The following is a 9,253-nucleotide window of genomic DNA, read 5'->3' on the forward strand; positions in this document are numbered from 1 at the left end:
GCCATCTGGCCCTGGACTCTTGTGTCTTGGGAGGTTTTTGATGACTTGCTTCAATTTCCTCCCTGGTTATTGGCCTGTTCAGGTTTTCTATTTCTTCCTGCTCCAGTTTTGGTAGTTTGTGGCTTTCCAGGAATGCGTCCATTTCTTCTAGATTGCCTAATTTATTGGCGTAGAGCTGTTCATAATATGTTTTTAAAATCGTTTGTATTTCCTTGGTGTTGGTAGTGATCTCTCCTTTCTCATTCATGATTTTATTAATTTGAGTCTTCTCTCTCTTCTTTTTAATAAGGTTGGCTAATGGTTTATCTATCTTATTAATTCTTTCAAAGAACCAACTCCTGGTTCTATTGATCTGTTCCACAGTTCTTCTGGTCTCAATTTCGTTGAGTTCTGCTCGAATTTTATTAACTCTCTTCTTCTGCTGGGTGTCGGGTCGATTTGCTGCTTCTTCTCTAGCTCCTTTATGTGTAAGGTTAGCTTTTGTATTTGAGTTCTTTCCAGTTTTTGAATGGATGCTTGTATTGCGATGTATTTCCCCCTCAGGACTGCTTTTGCTGCATCCCAAAGATTTTGAACGGTTGTATCTTCATTCTCATTAGTTTCCATGAATCTTTTTAATTCTTCCTTAATTTCCTGGTTGACCCTTTTATCTTTTAGCAGGATGGTCCTTAACCTCCACGTGTTTGAGGTCCTTCCAAACTTCTTCTTGTGATTGAGTTCTAATTTCAAGGCGTTATGGTCTGAGAATATGCAGGGGACGATCCCAATCTTTTGGTATCGGTTCAGACCCGATTTGTGACCCAGTATGTGGTCTATTCTGGAGAAAGTTCCATGTGCACTTGAGAAGAATGTGTATTCAGTTGAGTTTGGATGTAAAGTTCTGTAGATATCTGTGAAATCCATCTGGTCCAGTGTATCATTTAAAGCTCTCGTTTCTTTGGAGATGTTGTGCTTAGAAGACCTATCGAGGGTAGAAAGAGCTAGATTGAAGTCACCAAGTATAAGTGTATTATTATCTAAGTATTTCTTCACTTTGGTTAATAATTCGTTTAAGTATTTGGCAGCTCCCACATTCGGGGCATATATATTGAGGATTGTTAAGTCCTCTTGTTGGATAGATCCTTTATGTATGATATAGTGTCCCTCTTCGTCTCTCACTACAGTCTTCGGGGTAAATTTTAGTTTATCTGATATAAGGATGGCTACCCCTGCTTTCTTTTGAGAACCATTTGAATGGTAAATGGTTCTCCAACCTTTTATTTTCAGGTTGTAGGTGTCCTTCTGTCTAAAATGAGTCTCTTGTAGACAGCAAATAGATGGGTCCTGCTTTTTTATCCAGTCTGAAACCCTGCGCCTTTTGATGGGGTCATTAAGCCCGTTCACGTTCAGAGTTACTATTGACAGATATGAGTTTAGTGTCATCATGATATCTATTTAGTCCTTGTTTTTGTGGATTGTTCCACTGAACTTCTTCTTAAAGGGGAATTTTAAGAGTCCCCTTAAAATTTCTTGCAGAGCTGGTTTGGAGGTCACATATTCTTTCAGTTCCTGCCTGTCTTGGAAGCTCTTTATCTCTCCTTCCATTTTGAATGAGAGCCTTGCTGGATAATGTATTCTTGGTTGCATGTTCTTCTCATTTAGGACCCTGAATATATCCTGCCAGCCCTTTCTGGCCTGCCAGGTCTCTGTGGAGAGGTCTGCTGTTACCCTAATATTCCTCCCCATGAAAGTCAGGGACTTCTTGTCTCTTGCTGCTTTAAGGATCTTCTCTTTATCTTTGGAATTTGCAAGCTTCACTATTAAATGTCGAGGTGTTGAACGGTTTTTATTGATTTTAGGGGGGGATCTCTCTATTTCCTGGATCTGAATGCCTGTTTCCCTTCCCAGATTGGGAAAGTTTTCAGCTAGGATTTGTTCAAATACATATTCTGGCCCTCTGGCCCTTTCGGCGCCCTCGGGAACCCCAATTAAATGTAGGTTTTTCTTCCTCAGGCTGTCGTTTATTTCCCTTAATCTGTCTTCATGGTCTTTTAATTGTTTGTCTCTTTTTTCCTCCGTTTTCCTCTTTGCCATCAACTTGTCTTCTATGTCACTCACTCGTTCTTCCACCTCGTTAACCCTCGTCGTTAGGACTTCTAGTTTGGATTGCATCTCATTCAATTGATTTTTAATTTCTGCCTGATTGGATCTAAATTCTGCAGTCATGAAGTCTCGTGAGTCCTTTATGCTTTTTTCTAGAGCCACCAGTAGTTGTATAATAGTGCTTCTGAATTGGCTTTCTGACATTGAATTGTAATCCGGATTTTGTAACTCTGTGGGAGAGAGGACTGGTTCTGATTCTTTCTTTTGAGGTGAGGTTTTCCTTCTAGTCATTTTGCTCAGTGCAGAGTAGCCAAAAACAAATTGTATTGGGAAAAGGAGAAAAAGAGATGAGAGAAAGAAGGAAAGAAAAGAGAAAAAGAAAAAAGGAAGAAAGAAAGAAAAAGAAAGAGAAGAAAAAGAGAAAGAAAAAGAAAGAAAGGAAAAAAACGGGTGGGGGAAGCAATCAGAAATCAAAAAGAATGATATTTGCTTCCCATCTACGAAAAGCCCACAGCAAATATCATTCGCAATGGGGAAGCACTGGGAGCCTTTCCCCTAAGATCAGGAACCAGACAGGGATGTCCACTCTCACCACTGCTATTCAACATAGTATTGGAAGTCCTAGCCTCAGCAATCAGACAACAAAAAGACATTAAAGGCATTCAAATTGGCAAAGAAGAAGTCAAACTCTCCCTCTTCGCCGATGACATGATACTCTACATAGAAAACCCAAAAGCCTCCACCCCAAGATTGCTAGAACTCATACAGCAATTTGGTAGCGTGGCAGGATACAAAATCAATGCCCAGAAATCAATGGCATTCCTATACACTAACAATGAGACTGAAGAAAGAGAAATTAAGGAGTCAATCCCATTTACAATTGCACCCAAAAGCATAAGATACCTAGGAATAAACCTAACCAAAGAGGTAAAGGATCTATACCCTAAAAACTATAGAACACTTCTGAAAGAAATTGAGGAAGACACAAAGAGATGGAAAAATATTCCATGCTCATGGATTGGCAGAATTAATATTGTGAAAATGTCAATGCTACCCAGGGCAATTTACACGTTCAATGCAATCCCTATCAAAATACCATGGACTTTTTTCAGAGACTTAGAACAAATTATTTTAAGATTTGTGTGGAATCAGAAAAGACCCCGAATAGCCAGGGGAATTTTAAAAAAGAAAACCATAGCTGGGGGCATCACAATGCCAGATTTCAGGTTGTACTACAAAGCTGTGGTCATCAAGACAGTGTGGTACTGGCACAAAAACAGACACATAGACCAATGGAACAGAATAGAGAATCCAGAAATGGACCCTGAACTTTATGGTCAACTAATATTCGACAAAGGAGGAAAGACGATCCACTGGAAGAAAGACAGTCTCTTCAATAAATGGTGCTGGGAAAATTGGTCATCCACATGCAGAAGAATGAAACTAGACCACTCTCTTGCACCATACACAAAGATAAACTCAAAATGGATGAAAGATTTAAATGTGAGACAAGACTCCATCAAAATCCTAGAGGAGAACACAGGCAACACCCTTTTTGAACTTGGCCACAGTAACTTCTTGCAAGATACATCCACGAAAACAAAAGAAACAAAAGCAAAAATGAACTATTGGGACTTCATCAAGATAAGAAGCTTTTGCACAGCAAAGGATACAGTCAACAAAACTCAAAGACAACCTACAGAATGGGAGAAGATATTTGCAAATAACATATCAGATAAAGGGCTAGTTTCCAAAATCTATAAAGAACTTATTAAACTCAACACCAAAGAAACAAACAATCCAATCATGAAATGGGCAAAAGACATGAAGAGAAATCTCACAGAGGAAGACATAGACATGGCCAACATGCACATGAGAAAATGCTCTGCATCACTTGCCATCAGGGAAATACAAATCAAAACCACAATGAGATACCACCTCACACCAGTGAGAATGGGGAAAATTAATAAGGCAGGAAACAACAAATGTTGGAGAGGATGTGGAGAAAAGGGAACCCTCTTACACTGTTGGTGGGAATGTGAACTGGTGCAGCCACTCTGGAAAACTGTGTGGAGGTTCCTCAAAGAATTAAAAATAGACCTGCCCTACGACCCAGCAATTGCACTGTTAGGGATTTACCCCGAAGATTCAGATGCAATGAAACGCCGGGGCACCTGCACCCCGATGTTTCTAGCAGCCATGTCCACAATAGCCAAACTGTGGAAGGAGCCTCGGTGCCCATCGAAAGATGAATGGATAAAGAAGATGTGGTTTATGTATACAATGGAATATTACTCAGCCATTAGAAACAACAAATACCCACCATTTGCTTCAACGTGGATGGAACTGGAGGGTATTATGCTGAGTGAAGTAAGTCAATCGGAGAAGGACAAACAGTGTATGTTCTCACTCATTTGGGGAATATGAATAATAGTGAAGGGGAATATAAGGGAAGGGAGAAGAAATGTGTGGGAGATATCAGAAAGGGACACAGAACATAAAGACTTCTAACTCTGGGAAATGAACTAGGGGTGGTGGAAGGGGAGGAGGGCGGGGGGTGGGGGTGAATGGGTGACGGGCACGGAGGGGGACACTTGACGGGATGAGCACTGGGTGTTATTCTGTATGTTGGTAAATTGAACACCAATAAAAATTAATTTATAATAAAAAAAACTAAAAAAAAAAGAAATCAAAAAGAATAAAAAAACACGGGAAGTATATTCTGTTTCTGTGTACTTTAAGTCCCTTGACTTCCCCTGGAACTTGTCCGTCCAGCTGGTCTTCTGGGGGAGAGGCCTGCTGTGCTGATTTTCAGGTGTTAGCACTTGGGGGAACTGCTCAGCCCCTGCCCAGTGCAGGGCTCAGTGGTGGTTGTTTTCCCTGTGAGGCCCCTGGAGGAACAACCGCAATGTTGGCGGCCAGCTCTGGAGCCCTGGATTCAGCTCCAGCAGTAACTACAGAGCTCTCAGCCTGCAGCGGCCTGGTGGCTCCGGGGCGGGTCCGCTGATCTGCTCAGCTTGGGGCAGGAGCGTCCTTGCTGTCCTGGGCCCTCCCGGTCTCTGTCTGTCCTGGGGGGAGGCCGGATCCTGGGCTGTGTCTCCGGAGCCCTGTGCTCCGGGGCCTGCGCTGTTGGATTCGCGCTCCCGCCCCGCAGCCCCCTCCGCAGAGCCGCGCCCGAGCCCCTCCAAGCTGCTCCGGGGCCCCCGCGTGCGCGCTGCAGCCCTTTAGGGAGCTCGGCGCACTCCCCCGGGGCTCAGGTGTCTGTTAGTGTCCCAGGGAGCCCGAGGGCATCCCCGCCCTCCTGGGTCCTGCTCTAACTCCATGCGAGCCCCTTTCCGCCCGGGAAGGTTGGTGCAGCTCCTGCTTCTCCGGGACGGGGCTCTCCTGTCCTGGGGACACTCGCCCTGGCCTCAGCCCGGCTCCTCGCGGGCCCCTCCCCCTTGGATGCCTTTTGTTTCTTTATTTCTTTTTTCCCCATCTTCTTACCTTGATAGAAGCACGAACTCTTGTCACTGTAGCATTCCAGCTGTTCTCTCTTTAAATCTCAGGTCGATTTCATAGATTTTCAGGATGATTTGAAGGTTATCTAGGTAATTTGGTGGGGACAGGTGATTTGGGGACCCTACTCTTCCGCCATCATGCCCCTCCCTCCAATTTCTTTCAGAATTGTTCTGTAATTGATGCAGGGAAACCCCAGGACACCTGCACCCCGATGTTTCTAGCAGCAATGTCCACAATAGCCAAACTGTGGAAGGAGCCTCAGTGTCCATTGAAAGATGAACAGATAAAGAAGATGTGGTCTATGTATGCAATGGAATATTCCTCAGCCACTAGAAACAACAAATACCCATCGTTTGCTTCGACATGGATGGAACTGGAGGGTATTTTGCTGAGTGAAATAGGTCAATCGGAAAAGGACTAACATTATATGGTCTCATTCATTTGGGGAATATAAAAACAATGAAAGAGAATAAAGGGGAAAGGAGAGAAAATGAGTGGGAAATATCAGAAAAGGAGACAGGACATGAGAGACCCCTAACTCTGGGAAATGAACTAGGGGTGGTGGAAAGGGTGGTGGGTAGGGAGTTGGGATAACAGGGTGACGGGAACTGAGGGGGGCACTTGTTGGGATGAGCACTGTGTGTTACTCTATATGTTGACCATTTGAACTCCAACAAAAAGAAATAAAAAAAGAAGTGTTCTGTAGTTTAGGGTATAGATCCTTTACCTCTTTGGTTGGGTATTCCTAACCAAAGGATTATTCCTAGGTATCTTATGGTTTTGGGTGCAACTGTAAATGGGATTGACTCCGTAATTTCTCTTTCTTTAGTCTCATTGTTAGTGTATAGAAATGCCAGTGACTTCTGGGTATTGATTTTGTATCCTGCCATGCTGCCAAATTGCTGTATGAGTTCTAGCAATCTTGGGCTGGAGTCTTTTGGGTTTTCTACCTACAGTATCATGTCTTCTGTGAAGAGAGAGACTTTGACTTCTTCTTTGCCTATTTGAATGCATTTTATTTCTTTTTGTTGCCTGATCGCTGAGGCTAGGACTTCCAGTACTATGTTGAATAGCAGTGGTGAGAGTGGACATACCTGTTGTGTTCCTGATCTTAGGGAAAGGTTCTCAGTGATTCCCCATTGAGAATATTTGTTGTGGGCTTTTGTAGATGGATTTTTTTGGTATATTTTTTATTGGAGTTCGATTTGCCAACATATAGCATAACATCCAGATGACCTCTAGTGCCCCCCTCAATGCCCGCCACGCAGTCACCTCATCTTCCCGCCCACCCCCCTTTCCACCACCCCTTGTTTGTTTCCCAGAGTTAGGTGTCTCTCATGTTCTGTCACCCTCCCTGATATTTCTCACTCATTTTCTCTCCTTTCCTCTCTATTCCCTTTCACCATATTTCATATTCCCCGAATGGATGAAACCATATAATGTTTGTCCTTCTCTGTTTGACTTACTTCAGCACAATACTCTCCAGTTCCTGTAGATGGATTTAAGGTTCTGAGGAATGTCCCCTCCATCCCTACACTCTGAAGAGTTTTGATCAGGAATGGATGCTGTATTTTGTCAAGTGCTTTCTCTGCATCTATTGAGAGGATCATATGGTTCTTGTTTTTTCTCTTGCTGATATAATCTATCAATTTGATTGCTTTACAAGTGTTGAACCAGCCTTGCATCCCGGGGATAAATCTCACTTGGTCATGGTGAATAATCTTCTTAATGGACTATGGATCCTATTGGGTAGTATCTTGTTGAGAATTTTTGCATCTGTATTTATCAGGGGTTTTGGTCTAAAATGCTCCTTTTTTGGTGGGGTCTTTGTCTGGATTTGGAATTAAGGTGATGCTGGCCGCATAGAATGAGTTTGTAAGTATTCTATCCCTTTCTATATCTTTCACAATAGCTATAGTAGAATAGGTATGGTTTCTTCTTTAAATGTTTGATAGAATTCCCCCTGGGAAGTTATCTGGTCCTGGACTTTTGTGTTTTGGGAGGTTTTTGATGACTGCTTCAATTTCATCCCTGGCTATTGGCCTGTTCAGGCTTTTTATTTCTTCATGTTCCAGTTTTTGTATTTTGTGGTTTTCCAGAAATGCGTCCATTTCTTTTTTTTTTAATTTATTTATTTATGATAGTCACAGAGAGAGAGAGAGGCAGAGACACAGGCAGAGGGAGAAGCAGGCTCCATGCACCGGGAGCCCGACATGGGACTCGATCCCGGGTCTCCAGGATCGCGCCCTGAGTCAAAGGCAGGCGCCAAACCGCTGCGCCACCCAGGGATCCCCGTCCATTTCTTTAGATTGCCTAATTTATAGGCATACAGCTACTCATAATATGTTTTTAAAATCATTTGTATTTCCTTGATATTGGTGGTGATCTCTCCTTTTTCAATTGTGATTTTATTAATTTGAGTCTTTTCTCTTTTTATTAATTGGAGTCTATTCTCTTTTGTTTTTAATAAGGCTGGCTAATGGTTTTTCTATCTTCTTTCAAAGAACCAACTCCTGGTTTTGTTGATCTGTTCCACAGATCTTCTGGTCTCTATTGCATTGAGTTCTGCTCGGATCTTTATTAACTCCCCTTTTGTGCTTGGTGTAGGTTTTATTTGCTGTTCTTTCTCCAGGTCCTTTAGGATCAAGGTCAGCCTGCATATTTGAGTTTTTTTTCCATTTTTTGAGAGATACTTGTATTGCCATGAATTTCCCCCTTGGGACTGCTTTTGCTCTATCCCATAGATTTAGGATGGTTGTATCTTCTTTCTCATTAGTTTCCATGAATCTTTTTAATTCTTCTCTAATTTCCTGGTTGACCCATTCTTCTTTCAGCAGAATGCTGTTTAACCTCCACGTGTTTGAGTTTCTTCCATATTACTCCTTGTGATTGAGCTCGTTTCAAAACATTATGGTCTGAAAATATGCAGGGGACAATCCCAATGTTTGGTATTGGTTAAGACCTGATTTGTGACACATTATGTGGTCTATTCTGGAGAAAGTTCCATGTGCACTTGAGAAGAATGTGTATTCAGTTGCGTTTGGAGGTAAAGTTCTGTAAAGTTCTGTCTGTGAAATCCATCTGGTCTAGTGTATCATTTAAAGCTCTTGTTACTTGGAGAGATTGTGCTTAGAATATCTGTCATTTACAGAAAGCACCGTGTTGAAGTCTCCCAGTATAAGTGTATTATTATCTAAGTATGTCTTTACTTTGAATATTAATTGATTGATATACTTGGCAGTTCCCACATTAGGGGCATAAATATTCATGATTGTTAGGTCTTCTTGTTGGATAGATCCTTTAAGTATGATATGGTGTCCTTTTTCATCTCTTACTACAGCCTTTGGGATAAACTTTAATTTATCTGATATGAGGATTGATACCCCAGCTTTCCTTTGAGGACTATTTGAATGGTAAATGGTTCTCCAACCTTTCATTTTCAAGCTGTAGGTGTCCTTAGGTCTAAAATGAGTCTCTTGTAGACAGGAAATAGATGGGTCTTGCTGTTTTATCCAGTCTGAAACCCTGCGCCTTTTGATGGAATCATTAAGCCCATTCATGTTCTGGGTTACTATTGAAAGATATGAATTTAGTGTCATCATAATACCTATTCAGTCCCTGTTTTTGTGGATTATTTCTTTGGGCTTCCTCTTTCTTTTACAGGGTCCCC

The sequence above is a fragment of the Nyctereutes procyonoides genome, unplaced genomic scaffold (genome assembly GCF_905146905.1).
Source record: "Nyctereutes procyonoides isolate TBG_1078 unplaced genomic scaffold, NYPRO_anot_genome, whole genome shotgun sequence".
Lineage (NCBI taxonomy): Eukaryota > Metazoa > Chordata > Mammalia > Carnivora > Canidae > Nyctereutes > Nyctereutes procyonoides.